General features: G+C 40.6%; 1 non-coding gene across 1 annotated transcript; it reads right to left on the bottom strand.

Moving 5' to 3' along the window:
* Nucleotides 1-2,138: 2,138 nt before the first annotated feature.
* On the bottom strand, nucleotides 2,139-2,211 carry trnar-acg (transfer RNA arginine (anticodon ACG)). Its single transcript has one exon. It is a non-coding gene; the product is annotated as a tRNA-Arg (tRNA).
* Nucleotides 2,212-17,820: the final 15,609 nt, after the last annotated feature.

Raw genomic sequence — 17,820 nt, 5'->3', positions numbered from 1 at the left:
TATTGATTCACAAGAGAGCGAGAGCATCAAATCGCTGCTTCAGCACAGTCCTGAGGTAAATGTACTTTTCCTCCTCCCGCCTCTAAAAATATACTAAGAATTCATTCGATGTGAAATTCTTTACTGTTAGTTTGCCAGGGGGCTTTTTTTTTATACACATAGTTCAAAGGCACTAACTATAGTCTGCTCTGTGAGGGGCTCTTTCACCCAGAGGACCTGCAAACATCCCCCCGTTCATTTCCTGAAGTGCTAATCAAGGTGAGTAACTGGGATGAAAAAACCAACCAGCCATCAGCCAGAAACATCCCATCCAAACGCCTCTGAGTCATAGTGACACTTCTTTCTTCCCTTACCTCCACACATTCGCTCTCCTCTCCCTCCAGTCCCTCCTGAGTGTAAAACGCCTGGTCGCCTCAGAGAGGAGGACCTGTGCACACACACGGCCAGGACCGTCCCACATGGCTCCCATTCTCTTCCTCCTTCAACTGGTTGCCCCTCAACGACAATGTTTCAGCTGAAGGAAGTTCATTAATTATGTAATTCTGTCTTCAATTATTAATTCTCTACTGAGCTTCCATTAGAATGCAGGGGGGGGAGGGGTCATCTGTTTCCACCATGTTCTACACCAGTGACGTGCTGTGAGGTTCGTGTCTAGTGAGGCACAGTCAGATTTACAAATAAATGAATCTACAGCTTGTTCATCATTTGATTGGCAACATTTAACGTGTTTTGTTTAAAAATTTGTACCAGCATTTTTTACATATTGTCACAAACCTGGCTCATCAGTTTATGACAAAAAGGGGAGACCACACATAATCTGCGTATCTACAAGAGATTTAATGAAATTATATGACATGAAATTATTCAACTATGCGTATCAGTGTGCGTGCAGCGTTGAATGTGTGTGTTGATCAGTTAAAGTTTAACTGATGTTTAACTGTTAAACACATGTTGTGAGACCTGTGTGTGGATGAGGGTGTGTGTGTGTGTGTCCAGCTGGGGCTGCGCCGAGAGAGAGAGAGAGAGAGAGAGAACAGAACGGAACGGCACGGCAGAGTTATGCCAGCGATGGAGGAAAAGCTGGCCTTCATTTGACAGCTTATGTTCTCCAGAACGTTACAGAACACTCGTTCCCATCTAATGGACTCTCTGTCAGGCCCAGTCCGCCGCGGTTCTGCTCGAATCGGTCCCAGAAATGGCCAGACGCCGGTCTCACGGGCTCGAAGCAGCAACAGTGCAATATAATATATAAATAGAATAAAATCTCTCGGCTCTCCTTTTCCTTAGCTTTTTGTACGCTGATGTTAAGTCTCCGCTGTCCGTCCAAAGCCAGGTCTGTCCGGGACGTCTCAAAAGTTTCTAGCGCAATTTGACCATGAATACGCGTTGTTGCTGCTCGTGTTTGGAGGCTTCTCGGTAAATTCTTCATGTCGCAATATCCCATCCGAGTTCAGACATCTTCAGAAGTTGAGAAAAGAAGGCAGGAAAAGCAGAAAAGACGGGTTCTTGCTTGACGTCCAGACATCCAGACAGCCAGCGCTTCCGTGTTTACAAGCCCGTCTCGAACGAGCGGATCAGCTGATGAGTGCGCTGAATCAGACTCACGGGTCTCCTATCGGCCGGAGACAGTATTACACATGGCCTCATTCTGCAGTAATTTAATGCCGCTGAGCACAAGAATACGTGACGCACTGATAGTATTATTAAAAATGAAAAAATCATAAAATATATAATATAATATCACTGATGTGATATATATCATATATATTATATGATTTTTATATTATTTTTAATAATACAAATACATGATTTTTATATGATTTTATATGATGACAGGTGAGGCTGTGCCTCCCCTGCCTCCCCTGACTGCACGTCACTGTTCTACACTGGTTAGTGTGTTTGCCACCATACATGCTTTCTGTCACTGCATGTCAACCGCCCCTGCAGACCATAAACAAGACCTCTTGTGAAGTGTGCAAGTTTTTTCCCCTTCCTTTGAGTCTTTTATTGCTCTATCAGTAGCCATTAGGGTTTTTTTTTTTTACATTTTATTTTACTTCTTCATTAAATGCCATCATGAAAAGATGGTTCCCGAGCCAAGTCCATACTGACCGAGCTACTACCACCCTAAAAGGTACTGAGCCAGCCAGGAGTCGAACCTGGAATCTTCTGATCCGTAGTCAAACGCGTTATCCATTGCGCTACTGGCCCAGCCAGCAGGACAGTAGAAAAACTGCTCGATGGATCTTTATGAAACAAATCTGAAGCTGGGTCTTGGTTGAACAGAACCCATTTAACATTGGGAGCAAGCCAGATTAAAAAAAAATAAAAACATATCGACCAATCAGCGGGTTATTTTTTATTGATTTTTTATGGATGGTGACTCCACAATTTCTTAACATATATCTAATCAAGTGGTCTTCAGGAAAAAAGGGGCCAATTTCTCACTTGGTTTGATTATTGTTGATCAATTCTAATCATTAATTTCATTAATCATTCCTACCATTAAGAAAAAACAGAAAACCAATCAAAGATGAAAAATGGTGATATACATTACGATATATCTACACGTAGTATACGCATTGCACTTGTTATTGTTAATAACTTTAAAGTATTATTTACAAACTGAGTTTCAGTATTCAGTGTAAATCCAATTACGAGCGGAATGAACTGCTTGGTTAAGGTTTGTTCTCACCGAGTGCTTTTCTAGTTGTTAACATTAAACATTCCACATTTATGTTTTAATAATTTGTCTCTTATTATTCTGCTACACAGTAAAAAAAAAAGCACGATGAATCCCCCAAGCCTCCAGGGAGCACATCAACCTTGGTGTTTCAGCTCAATGAGGAGACAGGGAATGTGACTACGTGGTTTGTAAAATTTAGGATCCTGCTCTTTACACTGTAAAGAGTTTAGAATGATACAGTGGCTGAGCCAGAATGAAAGCTAGAACGTCAAGCCTTTTCCTGTAAATGCCTCTGGCCCTGAATGGCACAGAAGGGGCCTGTCATGGAGTTGCACAGCGTAGGCAGGAGCAGCTTTCAAATTCACACTCAGGGACCAACACAGGGCAGCTCATTGAACTTCTCGCTCTTTACTTTTAAGTGGGGATTCAAAGATGCTAAGAGCGAGCAGCAGTGTTTTCCCCCCTGTCCTTGGGCAAGAGCAGCATCGCATTGATAAATACGGTAGCTTCAACCTGCCTGTTGGCGTAGGATATCCTGCATACCACAAGAACCCACCTGGGACTCAGTAAGAGTTTGACATGTTGCTGCCCCTGCTGCAATATTGATGCCCAGTGTCAAGTGTGAAAAGCCTTTCCGAACTGCCAATTGTGGCGAGTATAAGACGCACCGGCCAGCTTTAGAGGAGATGCTGCTTTAGGATTCTCAAATGTATCACCTCTGCCGAGGAGGTTGTGTTTTTGCCGGCATCGGTTTGTTTGTCTGTCTTTCAGCAACATAACTTTAAAATGCTAAAAAGAAATCATATACCATTTTCAGGAAATGTTGGGAATGTTACCAGGAACAGTTGATTACATTTTGGTGATGATCGAGAAGAGATCCTGGATTCTGGATTCGGTCGATTATTGATCGATGTTTATGGACACAGTCATGTAGTGGGGGGGCTCTATCTTTCATCTTTCATCTGGATCTGATCCAGAAGGAGGTCAGGAAAACATATACAATTTTAACATTGACAACCCATTATAAAAAATCTGTTAAAAATACACATCAACTCTGATTCACATCAACTTAGAGCCTTTTGCTGTTGATCCAGATTAGGAGTGGAATGAGCTACTTGGCGGAGGTCTGCTCTCTCTGAGTGCTTTTCTAGTTTTAAATTGTCATGTCAGCAGAGCAATATTTAAATATGGATGTAAATAAGGTGTCTCATTTTTTGACTAGACAATTTAACAAACTACATTTTACAGCAGAGCCCGATTTTATTTTCTTGTTTTATAAATGTTTCCACCCAAGATAAATAGTTTGTTTCGGCAGATGCCTGAGAAAAAGATACGTCCTTTCTAATAACGAGATATATAATTGTTTGCTTACAGAGCAACACATATTTTGCCTGTAACACAACAGTCTACTATTCACTGCTCATGTCCTGCCAATGTTGATTATATTTACCAATAATTACAACTTGAAATAGTCTTATTATTTAATTTAGGAGGAAATGCATGTAAGTAATGAGCGGTGTTTATTGCACCAGATTATACTGTATGTGATAATGAATTGGAAAATCTCTGGCTCTTCGAAACCTCAGGGTGATTGTAAATTAAGGATCTGGGCAGCAGGTGGTGGTGGCGGCTGATGACTTGGCTGAGACAACTGGAGATGATGAAATGAAATTGAGGAATCTGTGAGGACAAAACAATTCGAGCATTGTGCAATTATTTTCATGGCTGCTGATCGTCCAACATGTTTAAACAAGCACATTCTCTCTGCTTCCCCACAGGGAGGGGTGTTGCTTTACATACTAAATGTGGAACATTGACATTGATGGTTGTCTCATTCTGTTAAGATGTGCAATTTGGTTACCAAAACTCCGTTCCTGATTTATTTCTCAATGGAAAATGTGTGCAAATGTGCAATGCATCAAACTAGTTAATACCACACTGCTCAATATCAAACTTGTCGACATCACCACAGACTCCCCAGAGGGTAAATCGACATCACTGCAATGGTTGATAAAGTCTGAAAGTTGGACCGGTTAGCAAACCATCATCTGTTATATTATTTGTGGCAACTTATCCTGTGTGCAAACTGTGTTGGGCAACGGCGAAAAGAAGGAGAAACCTGTCTCATAAGCAAGCTGCCTCCATCGTATGAGGAAGACTTTAAAAAGTGCTGACTCGCACAGCCACTTAGTCGCCAAGGTCAGACCCTCATATCAGACTAAATATGTCTGACAGACGCTGCCAAAACTAAAATGGATTGCAAGACCCAGCTTTGACTCAGGTCTGTTCATAATCGCCCATGAATATCTTTAAGACATGGGCCACCCTCACAAGGGGAATACAAACACTCAGATTAGGATGGATTAGATATAACAGAGAAAGTACTTTCATGTTTAATTTGAAGAAGCCGTCCCATCGATCAATCCAAGGTAGGCACGTGCGAGCATTTTCCCTTTCCACCCTTGTGATATACACCTCCACTATTTAAAGTGTATGAAATATATCTGGAAGTGACTTTTTGCTGCAGAGCAAGGAAATATATTTTTTTTTGTGTAGAGCATTGAGCAGAAATCCTCTCTCTTTGATATCAGGCCCGCGACGGACAGCTCTGAAGTAAAGAGAACTGCAAAATATGATACCTCTCACAAGTTGCCACAGAGTGCCAGAGGTAGAGAGGAGCTGAGGTCACTATTAAGCCCTACAGTATATACTTCACAACAATGGATTTAGTAGAAGAAAAAAAATACATTTTGTGGGTCCATCAATACAAATACTGAGCACACACGGGAGATTTTGCAGATCCCTTTTCGGGAGTGTTGCTTAAAAAAAAAAAAAGACAACTAGAAACCTTGGTTGTTGTATATTTTTCCACTCCAATACTGTACTGCAAATCCTGCTTCCCCAAATCCATCCCTTCCCCAAAAAAGAGAGAGCGAGCAGCAGCGTTACATTTGAAGGATCCATGCAGAAAACAGTTCCACTCTTACGCTGTCTCCTGCGCGTGTTGCTCTTGAAGGGGGAAGACTTAATCTACAGAGCCACATTGCTGCAGAGTGAGCATTCTATTTGTTGGCAGCAACTTGATGCCATTCATTGTGAAATATGCTGACTTTGTTCTCCTGGTAGGTATCAGAAAGAGACCGCGAAGATAGAGACCTCAGAACCTTCTGCAAGCAGACACCTTGAGGGAAAGCCCTGATTAAAAATAAATAACAATTAAAAAAAAAAAAAATCTCATGTGTCTCACAATCATTCTGAACAGACAGATTCTTCTGAAACAATCGATTAATGCAGAGATGTGATTTACCACTAACATTCATTTTCCAACAATACCAGAGATGCATTTATTTATGTTTTTCATATACAGTGTGTGACAAAAACATAGGACCACCCATTTCCCGGGGACAAATCACCCTTTAGAGCAGCCAAACAAAAATCAAGACTGTCCGTTCCGCGCTGCCACATTCCACACCCGATGAGCGACAACAATGCAGGACCACTCTAGAATTCAGAATATTGTCACATATTTCTTTGTACAACACTTAATGGTACACAAGATCGCATTGTCAGAAAGGTAGAAAGGTAGGGGAGATGAGTTGGAACATCAAAACTTGTCAAATCGCGAAATTGGTCGCAAACTAGGCCGTTCACACCAGGTAGTTGAAAATAACGATACAAAAAAATCTTCTGGTTGACCAACAAAGATTAGTGATCGATTTTGGAGTGAAATTAAAAATAAAATAACAAATTCAAAAGCAAAGGTGAATGATTAGGGTCTCGAAATACACCCTCAAACAATAAACAGGTTTCTAAATCATTCTGATTTAATCAGCTTTGTGAAAATGGATGGGAAATGCCAAACTACCGGTAATAGAAAAACACAACAGGGATCGAATTGATCATCCAAGTCGTGCAGCATTTTATTTGATCTCGATCCCACACAAGCCAGAATTAAACTGGCTTGTGTGGGTTTTGTGTATTTTTCAGTAAATGTTGACATTATGTATGTCTATAGTGTGAATTTGTTTGGAAGCCTGTGTGTTTTATCATCTGTTTGCATTTTTTTACATTCATTAGGTGGATTCTGCTACTTTATTTTGCTGCCTGTTATTCAGCCCTTCATGCAATTTATTGCTTCCTAATAAGAAGTTAAAATATTGCTGTAGCTGCCCCCGGGAGGGGGCAACAGTCTGACTGTATCACATTGCTGCCTCTGTGTGAGGACTGCAGGACCCGTGGCAGCATGGCTGTCAAGGAGGTGCACTTCTTTGCTGCGTGACTGTCTAACAGTACCTGTCCGTCCTTTTTTAGATGAAAAGCACAGTTTGCATTAAAAGTGGCGCACGCCAGTCTGATACGCAACATGTACAAGGTAGTACAGCAAAGCGTTTACTGTGTGTGGGCTCTTTTGGATGACAACTCACAACATTAACAAACATTAGAGATATTTTTAGATTCAGTGAAGCTAACGCTGCAGGTATGTGTTTCCTTATTGATGATGCATTGTTTTGTCTCACCTCAACATATTTTCTAATAGACTAATCATTTGCATGGCCTAGCCAGCTGCAGGCTACAAAATGCATGCTTCAGCAGTCCAACCAGTGGGTTGTTTAATAAAGCAATGATCCAGTTTACCTTGCATCAGTTACACCTTTTGGTATTCGGGTTTAAGCTTTTCATTACGAGGTTGGTGCTCCTGCACTATGTGCATACTTGATGTCTTGTTCCCAGTGGCGTTTCATAGTTCACACCAGTAGACTCTGTAATTTGTGGTTGTATGCAGCGATTATTATCTTTGAAAAGATAAGAGTAAGAGCCCTGCTCGCAGACACAACTGTCATTCAGAACAAATACAACAGGCTGTGCTGCCTCATTTAGTGCAAATACAAATAACAATTTCAGCTCCCTAATGAGCTTAAACGCAATTCAATTCACCATCAAAGAGGGTTTCATAAACACAATGTCAGGATAAAAAAGAAACCACATTTGATTTGAGAATCGTGTTATTTTCTAGTGTCACAAATGCAATTCTGTAAGTTCTGTAATGTTTGTCATGTGAGAAATATCACTTGACTCAATGTCCTCTCTTGATTCATCATCATCAGTGTGGAAACAATTTAGCTGACTCTGTTAATAGTATCTAATTCTACTGTGTAGTCGCACCTCTTGGATGCTACGATACTTGCAGCACTTTTACAGTGTGAGGCTTCAGTCTGAGCCAGCACGCGCCCTTTAGGCTCCTTAAAATGCAGCTGCAGTAAATCCTTGCGGGTGACAAAACTAATGGAAACTCAAAGCGCCTGTCCTCTTTGGGATAAGCAAGGAGTCACAGTGAAAATGCAAGACAGCATCACATCTAGACAGGTGGATAACAAATATGCAAACACCTTATTGCTGCAGGAATCTCGTGCGGTTTCAGCCGTGGTTAAGCTGCGGAAAGCAAATGTTGTTTTTCTCTGAGTGTGAAGTTTTCATACCCGCCTGCAGGAGCTCAGACTCCTTGCAGGGTGTCGTCACATGCAGCCCCGTCTGGACTGGAATGAGAAGAATATCATTTTAGAGTTTAGAGTTTAGACCCATCAGTGCGTTGTTAAGGAGGACCACCCAAAACATCCTCCTTAAAGCCAAAGTGGTGACAGTCCTTTTCTTTAGATATTGCTATTTATAGACTTCTTGCCAGTACTTTTGAAATGTGTGGGTATCCAGCTCCTTCCTGACAACAAGCATTGGCAGGAGAAAAATTACACGCTGTTATACATGCAAGCCACGGCGCAATGAGGAAGAGATTGCTTTTGTAAGCCTGTTAGAGTGTGTGTGTGTGTGTGTGTGTGTGTGTGTGTGTGTGTGTTTGTGTGTGTGTAGCAGGCTTATCTGTTATCTGTTTAAATTTTCAGGCAAATTTATACATTTTTATAGTTTTATAGGTGGAGTTTGCATCGTTGTACTCAGGAATGAAGTTAAAATAAAAATAAAAATTGATGTTAAATCTAAAGGATGTAAATATTCATTCAGGCAGACCAAGCCCCTCTTCACTCACTTTCGGATGGTGTGTCTTGATTAAGTGGGTGGCAATTTAATCCAGTAGTTTAATTTTGCGTTCTCATTGGGCAGGGGGACACATCGGAGACAGATTAAAACTAATTATTGTAATTATTATTTATAATCTTTCCTGCAGAGATAAACATATTGGGCATTTTTGTTGCTGTTGTTGTTATGCATCAAAATAATGCTTCGTTCAGCATTGATATCGCCAGCATCATTTAATCAGAACGATCTCTAGAGTATTACAGGAAATTATACAGCCATGCGCATTAATAGCTTTCCTCTCAATGAGGAAATCATAGTCCAGTTGGATGGAACAAAACATTTATTAGAACTATGGATCAAGTAGTATAATAGTTACCAGGGGTAAAATACAATTGACACAGACAAGGAAAAATACTGTGATTATGTCCGGATTTAGAGTCTTCATTCCAGGTCAGAATCCGTGTTCATAACCTGAAAGCAGCCGTCAGTGTTTTGTTGTCATACATGGACGTATTCCTGCTCTGCCTTTTAGTTTCATTCTGTTTCAATCGTTCCGTGTCTCTTGTATGATTACAGATACATTTGAAGTACAGCTTCTCTTTCTGGCAGGATCTAACGGTTGTTTTAAAAATGTATTTGTCGTGCTGTTGTTTGTATAATAACTGAAAGTTCAAATGTGGCTAACTGAGAGTAGCTTCCAATGGTTTGCTGTGGCACATTGATGAACATTAGATTCTCTCAGCACTTGGAGAGATTTTTATATTCCGTGAATTTAATCTACTGTGTCTCATTCTTACCGTGTTCCCTTAGTCACTTTGGTGCTTTTCTCACGTCACTATTAACATTTGCACAGCAGTTTGTGCATTTGTCAAAACAATTAGTGTACACTGCAAAAACCTAGTGGATAACCTGCAAAAGCACGTCGCTTGTTCAAAATGGATAGTACAATCCTCAAAAGCAAGCCTTCATGTCAATGAACCTGCCAGTGTCATCAAAATGAGAAGTCATTATTGATGAACAAGAGAGTCAAGTGGCTTCGTCATGTTTTCATTATGACAATTTATTCTGTGTGTTTTCCAATGCAAAAAAAAGGGTCAGAACTCGGTGACACGACCTGAAAATGCTCAAGACAGCACTACTTTACTGTAGTGCTGTCTACTACTTTACTCACGTCTTTACTGTATATGCTCTTTGCAATTCTAAAGCATTGTGCAAAAGAAAAATACACTACAGTCACTGATTTAGAACAGACTTAAGAAACCTCCTTTTGGTAGAGCTAAACAATATAACAGTACATATTGTAACTGAACATCGGTAGATCATTCTGGCACACCCAGACGGATATCATCCCTTCCAATGCAGGGAGGAAAGAATATCCTGGAGTGGCGAATCCACCCTGTGCATGACTCTGCTGCGACATCGCAGCAGAGTCAATTTTTGATAACTAGTACAACAATTTTGTATGTAATGACTCAAGCAATGAAAGGACGACTATTCGTTTTATTGGGAACGACTATTCAGCATCCATAAGTAGAGTTCATTTTGACTGACAGGACATAAGCACATTATAATGTTATAAAACAGCAGATAATTGTATGAAGGCAACTGATACATGTCCAAAAGCTTTTGCAATTTGTTCAGTGGAAGGTTAAATTGCTATGATGATGTCCACAAATTACTGAATGTTGTGGAGGTTGAACTAATAGTTATGATAATTTTCATTATAATCTGAGAAAAGCACAAAAGCGACTGAGAAAACCTGTAAAGATTCCTCCATGATCATTGGAGATTAATACAATGATCCACATAAGGCAGGCAGGCAGGCCCAGATAGATAGATAGATAGATAGATAGATAGATAGATAGATAGATAGATAGATAGATAGAACTGGTCTTTTTAAAATTATTCTGTCAAGTGCTTCTCAGAGTGAAGTACTTGGCAGGAGGATTAAGGAAGTAACATTTAAGTTACCTTTCAGCAAAGCTCTTCAACCTCTCAAATATTATAACTAGCATTTCAGATCAAATAAATGTGAATGTCTTCTCAGCGTCAGACATTTGGCCTCAAGTTCACAGAATGGAGGTACATCAGTCATATGCTGTTCTGCGGGTTGAGGCGCTCTCTTTAATAATGGATGACAGGAAGGCTGAGCTGGAAAGAGCACTGGGAAGTGAGGCAGAAAGATGGGTGGTGTGCTGGGTATTATATCTCTTCCACAGCAGTGTCCAATGCAACAGAAGGTTTTGTTGTTTTTGGAAAAATATCAATGTTTCCACTTTTCTTTGATAGAATTCTTCACTTGTGTATTTGCTTTTAATGATTTTCTACAGCAGCGATGCAGGTTGGAATTAAGAAGTGCGATGAATGAACGTTAGAATGACAACGTTGTGACTCACTAGTCTACCCCAGAGTAGCATGGCGATGTGTGTCATGAACCTCTGTAGTGTTAATATACAGTAGCGTGCCGTTTTTCATCAGTGTGGACCTCTAATGCATTTATTAGACAAGACTGAGTCTGTGCATCCAATTCGAGCACACGAAACTATTACGTGAACGTTATGAATAGCAACAGGCAAAAAAAATGAACACATTTGTCAATGTGACATTCAACCTCTCTTGTCGGTGTTTGTGATATGTGACATGTCAGTGTGCATAAATGAACCAGAATCCCCAAACCCAAAAACAAAAACAACCATTAACCATTTCTGATCATCAATCTTGGGTCAAATAAGTTGCCCATCAGCTTCAGCACCACAATGTGAAAGTTAACAACTGGAAAGTCATGTCTGAGTATGATCTGTTTATGGTGATAAGAACTTATTAAGACTGGTCTGAGTGGTTAAATGAGGTAACGGGATCTAAGCTGCTTTGTGAGAACGCATCGCGCTGAAAGGAGGGAGCCGAGTCACTGAAGGTGACAGTGTGTGGACAAGATAATGAAATCTTCAATATGTTATTCTCTTCCTCCAAGATCGTCTTCCTTTAAGAGGGGACGAGAATGACAGTAAATCTGTAATCTGTGCCCCAACTTGTGATAACCAATTACCCACATAAAGATAACATCTGGTGCCCACACTCCTCACTGGCATGAGATAGCAGTCCATTTTACATTTCAGTTCCTCATGCTTTTCTAATCCCCTGGATCGGGCATTGAGAGCCATCCCATTAATCAGCTACATAGCCAAATATAAAACAAAATATTAATGTTCTCGAACTCACACTGTTTTTCACACAGGCTTGAAGTGATCAGAATTTACTACTGAATCCTGACTGATTTCCAGTTTCCACAGGTTTCAGTATTCAAATCAGGATTTGCCTGTTTGTTGCAAACAATTGGAAACATAACGTCACACTGGGGCCATTAAGGTTCTTCAAAAGCATCAAAGAAAATAATTTACCTATGCGCTGTTGGAGTTTTGGTCTCACGAAGGATTTGTATTTATTTTATTTTGAAAGTCCTACATCAATCTCAGGTCTTTTACGTTTCACTTTCTGTCTTATTGTTGTTGTCCTTCTTCTTTTCTTTTTTTCCCCTCATTAAAATTTCTCATCATCTTCACCTGTGCCCTTCCTCACCTGTAGAAACGGAAATACAATTAATTAAGTAGTATTTCAAAGAAGCGCTGTTAATGGCAAATAATAACCAGAAAAGAATGCGCCAAGAAGACAGGCCTCGGCCCTGAGACGAGTTGGCAACTTGTCCGGGGTGTACCCCGCCTTTCACTCATAACCAGTTGGGATAGGCTCCACCTGACCTGTAACCCACAAAACAGATGTATGTTATGTTCCATATTGCAACCTTGTGTTTGTACACAAAACAAAGCTTATTATGTACATTAAACCTTAATGTTGCTTGATCAAAACTAACCTTGTTACCCATGTGACCAGGGTCAGATCAATCCGCGAGGATGGGATCAGATCCCACGAGTGACCAGTGTGAGAACTGAGTGTGACTCTCACTGTCATTGCTTCTGCTGTGAAAGCTTTATAAGCCATAACTCGGGTGTTTGTTAAATATGCGCTGATTATAGTAGTACTAGTAGTAGTAGTAGTAGTAATAATTTTATTTCAGTCAGTATCTTAACTGAGAAAAAAGAATTAAAGAATTAAAATAAAATGAAATGAAAAAAAAAAACAGAACAATAACTGAAAAGGTATTGGCTGAAGCGAAACACTTATTAATGCCAAACCCTTATAACAGCTCAATTATGAATGAAAGTACCAAACTTACATATTAACATACAAGATAAAATATATATATATATATATGTAATTTCTATATCAATTTTTTTACTAAATAAATTCATTGTAGTTATATGCCAATTTCTTCAGTTGATTATGGTCCAATCAATCAGTGTAATGTAAAAAAAAAACACACAAAAGCAAAAAAGCAAAAAAACAAAACGGAAAGCAGACTGAGTTTAGATGTTTAGTGCTGCATAACCACTAATGACATTGGATTTAAACCTTTTTTTAGATGATTGTACTGTTGTAGAGTTCTTTAATGTGTCATCCAGGCTATTCCATAAATTTACTCCTCTAACTGAGATGGATCTGCATTTGTTCTCGCTTCTCTTTTTTGATAGATATGAATTCCTCTCAAATCATAACTGGCCTCTCTGTGTTTGAACCTTTTTTGGATACAGTCTGGAAGATTGTTATTGTGAACCCTAAACATAAACACAGCTGTGTTGAGATCAACGAAGTCATTTAATTTTAATATATTTAGCTGGATAAACAGTGGGTGTGTTATATCGTCGGAATCGAATGTCCGAGGCACACAGGCCACACGCTAAGGCGCATCCTCATTTGACAATGACAGGTTTTGACAGGAGTCAGGAAAAAAAGGCATCTCCTGACATTTAAATCTCACAGACAAAGACAAGTCAGCGCTGAATTTCTCTTTTGGTCCTCCAGGAAGTGATCCTTTCTCTGTTCCTGTTCTGCTCTGTTGGTAAATTCAGATATGTCAGGTTCACACGCCGCTGCAACGTGTCCACAGGCGCAGAGCGGTGAGGGGCATCTGCAAGGATCTATGTGGAAAAGGTGAGGTCAAAGAGCAGCCTGGTGACATTTAGGGTCTGCAGCATGCATCCTGATGACAGGAGAGGAACTGGATAACTGTTACCTGGCAACACTTTTCTGCCTCCTGGTACTTACTTTATGACTGGGAGCTCAGATAAATGAATCTTTAGTGTGGGCGAGACTGGATAAACAACGACATCCTGTCAGACTCCAGCAGCTATACTGTTTCTGTTCAGCTCCAGAGGTCTGGACAGATGAGCTGGAGGGCCTGAAGCAAGTAGACGAATTCAGACGTCAAGGTATATTAGAACTTAAATGTCCAGTCAGATAGGCTTCCTGTTGAGGTGTTTACGGGATTATATTGACTCGCTGATGCCACAATGAATTATTTACATTAAAGTTAGCCAAGTTAGAATCAGGATACCGGTAACTGTTGCAGTAGTTGTAGCAGAACTGGCATTCGCATCCTCTTCATCACTAACACCACAGAGCCAAAACTAAGTGAGATGAAACATCTCGAAAGCATTTTTTTTAAATCTGACAAGACATTTCTTCTTATAAAGGCAGTTTTTAAATGTTTTAACATTTTTGTTTTCCCTCTGAAGAAGATTCTCTTGGTGTTAATGGAGCCTCCCACTCGAGTTTTTGAAACACTGTGACAGGTTGTAATTTTTGTGCTCTTTCATTCTTCGTCACTTCTTTTGTTTTGGAAAAAGAACAAAAGAATTTGACAGCATCACAAGTAAAGGCTCTTGACAGCAGTATCAGATACAACAATGAAATAATAATCAGCAACACATTTTTATAAAATGAAATAAATAAAAAAACAAGAGCTTTCAACTGGACTGAAGACAGTTTTACATTGGCATCGCCAGCTCATGATTTGTAATGCCGCAGATCTGAACCATGGACGGTCTTCATAAACCGCATTCTGTGCATTTGCATGTCTGAATCTGCAGATGTTGTTGCAGCTCAACGCTGGATTTTCAAGACAAAGACAGGAAAACTGTAATGGAAAGAGTCTTCTGGTGTTGAGGTTGCAGAGTTCAAAGTACACAGCAGTCGCCAAAGTGAGAAACACGTCAGCTGGCCCTAAAATGACTCATTTGAAGACAAGGAATCTGCCTGTGCATTCTTCAGATACTGGTGGCGCTGCACTGGGACCAATACATTGATGGGAATTATGAATATGATGCATGCAGAGTTCATGTACTGGGAAATGAAGATGAAATTCAAAGCTTGCACATGATGTCTTTCTTGATATGCATACTTACTTGTCTAATAGGATTTCATTAACTCGTTCCATCAGTTTTTCATTTCCCCTGACTGTCTCTCTCTCTGTCTCTCTCTTTTTATCATCTCTTGCCATTCGACACTTTCTCTATTCACTTTCACTAATAGTGTAAATCCGCCGATATCTGAGAAAAAGAATGGAGGGGTGATTTTCTTTGACTCAGAATGTTAATGTGCTCAGCCTGTTTTCATATACATGATGACCAGGGAGACTGGAGATGCTGGCGCCATTCATGTGCAAATACGAATTGAATGAGCTCAGTTCTTAGAAGGCTTTCGTCGCAGATATATTCTTGTCGGGCTTTCTTCACAAAGTGATAAAAGACTCGTGTTGAAGGATATCTTTGTTACCACAGAATGCAGTTTTCACATCATTCTAGTGTTTTGTGGTGCAATGGAATTAAGTTTTGAGTCCGTCCCTTTTTATTTGCAGCCCAGCAGAGCCACAAAAGGAAATGATTACACTGATTTGATTTTTTTTTTGTGGCATCAGTCAGTCTTGCTCAGATGTCCTCTCCTGAGGAAGAGCCAGTCTCAGGAAGACACCCGTCTCTTACATACGTCATATAGAGAGCATCTTTTCATTGAGTGCAGTGATTTTAACTGTTGATGTCTAAAGGAATCATTGAGGAATGGAAACAAAGGAAGACCATAAGGGTTTAGAACTTAGAAGCTTGAATACTGTGAAATGTGATCAGTTTACTGTCAATATGTCAAAGTCCAGGTTGGAGAAAGCCAAAATGAGCATAAATGTTCTGTTTGTTGTATGAGCCAAGGAAGAGCGACAATAGTAGTTGGAGCCATATTGGTAGTAGGAGTAATAGTAGTATCAGTAGTAGTAGTAGTAATAATAGTAGTAGTAGTAGTAGTAGTAATAGTAATGGGAGTAGTAGTAGCAGTAGTAGTTGGAGCCATATTGGTTGTAGGAGTAATAATATTATCAGTAGTAGTAGTATTAGTAGTAATAATAGTAGTAGTAGTAGTAGTAGTAGCAATAGTAATGGGAGTAGTATTAGTAGTAGTAGCAGTAGTAGTTGGAGCCATATTGGTAGTAATTGTAATAGTAGTAGAAATATTTTACAGAACAGACATGGTCCGTGGGCTTTATTTCATCTCCCTTTCATTTGACGCGTCCACCTACAGGATGACTCGGGCGTGATGCCGGACTACAGTCGGATGAAGAAGGTGGAGCTTCATCCCGGGACCGCCTACAAGTTCCGAGTGGCGGGCATCAACATCTGCGGCCGCGGCGCGTTCTCGGATGTTTCTGCGTTTAAAACGTGCCTTCCTGGTTTCCCCGGAGCTCCGTGTGCCATCAAGATCAGCAAGGTGAGACCACCGACGAGAGCTCCGAGACATGTCCTCTTGGGACTCGTCCTGTCGGGACTGATATTAGTATCAGTGGCCCAGTGCAAATGCTAAAAAAAATACCTTACTACTACTGTACTTTCTACTTTCCCATCAGGGGTCGCCACACAGCATCCTTCTACCAACATACTATAGTCCCCGTCTCTCCTCTGGACATGTCCAAACCATCAAAGTCTGGTCTCTCTGACCTTATCTCCAAAACGTCTAACCTTCACTGTCCCTCTCATTGTCTCATTTCTAATCCTGTCCAACCTGGTCACTCCCAAGGAGAACCTCAGCATCTTCATCTCCTCCACTTCTAGCTCCGCCTCCTGTCTTTTACTCAGAGCCACTGTCTCTGAGCCGTCCATCATGGCTGTCCTCACCACTGTCTTGTAGACCTTTCCCTTCATCCTTGCTGACTCCTATCACAGAGCACACCTGATACTTTCCTCCCCCCGTTCCAGCCTGCTTGCACACAATTCGTCATTTCCTTTCCACATTCTCTCCATCACTCTGCTCTGTTGACCCGAGGTACCTGAAGTCCTCTACCTTCTTTACGTCTATTCCTTGCAACTTAAATGTTCCCCCTCTTTTACCTCTTCCCCGAAAGCCACACAACACTCTTCGTTCTTTAGATAATGATATCTTAGATTAATTAAATTCTAGAAAACTGCATTGATTGTGTCTTAACATGAGGACATAATCCATCATTTGCAGCCCTCAGTATTTCGAGGTGTTATTAGTGCTGACAGCAGTACAGAGATCTTACGAAGGTATCAGGGCATGTGGCAATCTTTCCATCAGATTACAAATAGACAAGACCTTTAAATTGTGTCTGCTCACCAGAGACCAATCACCCTGGGTCGAGACTGGAGCCTGCTGTAATATGTGTGTGAAATGAGAAACAGAACAGTAACGCTGTGCACAGTTTCCTCTGATAAATGATATGTCTTTAAACTCATGTTAGATGGGTTGGCTTTGATAAACTAGGAGGGTTAACTTACCCTCTTCTCTCATTGCAGCTTTAGACATCTGCAGGTTTCTTTGTCACTACAGATCTCTGAGTGAAGATGCTCTCTCTCTCTCCACCCATTTATGTATTTCACATGTAAGGGGAACCAGAAGATGATATGAAATTCAATAAGACAGACTGTTTAGCACACACAGTCTATATAAGGAACTGGTGTGCGTTGGTGTGCGTTGGTGTGCGTTGGTGTGCGTTGGTGTGCGTTGGTGTGCGTTGGTGTGCGTTGGTGTGCGTTGGTGTGCGTTGGTGTGTGTTGACGCCTTCTCTCCTATCCATCCAGGCCCGATCAAGACTCAAACATGTTCCCGTGGCATGAGAATGGCTTTGATACACAGATGTGCATTTCGTAGGCTTATTGGTAGGAAGTCTGTCCTTTCAGTGAACAAAGCCAGAGTTGAGGTTCCTGTCGATA

This window comes from Brachionichthys hirsutus, chromosome 7 (assembly GCF_040956055.1).
Source record: "Brachionichthys hirsutus isolate HB-005 chromosome 7, CSIRO-AGI_Bhir_v1, whole genome shotgun sequence".
In the NCBI taxonomy this organism is placed as follows: Eukaryota; Metazoa; Chordata; class Actinopteri; order Lophiiformes; family Brachionichthyidae; genus Brachionichthys; species Brachionichthys hirsutus.
The sequence above is the reverse complement of the archived record's forward strand: the minus strand, read 5'-3'. Positions and strand labels throughout refer to the sequence as shown.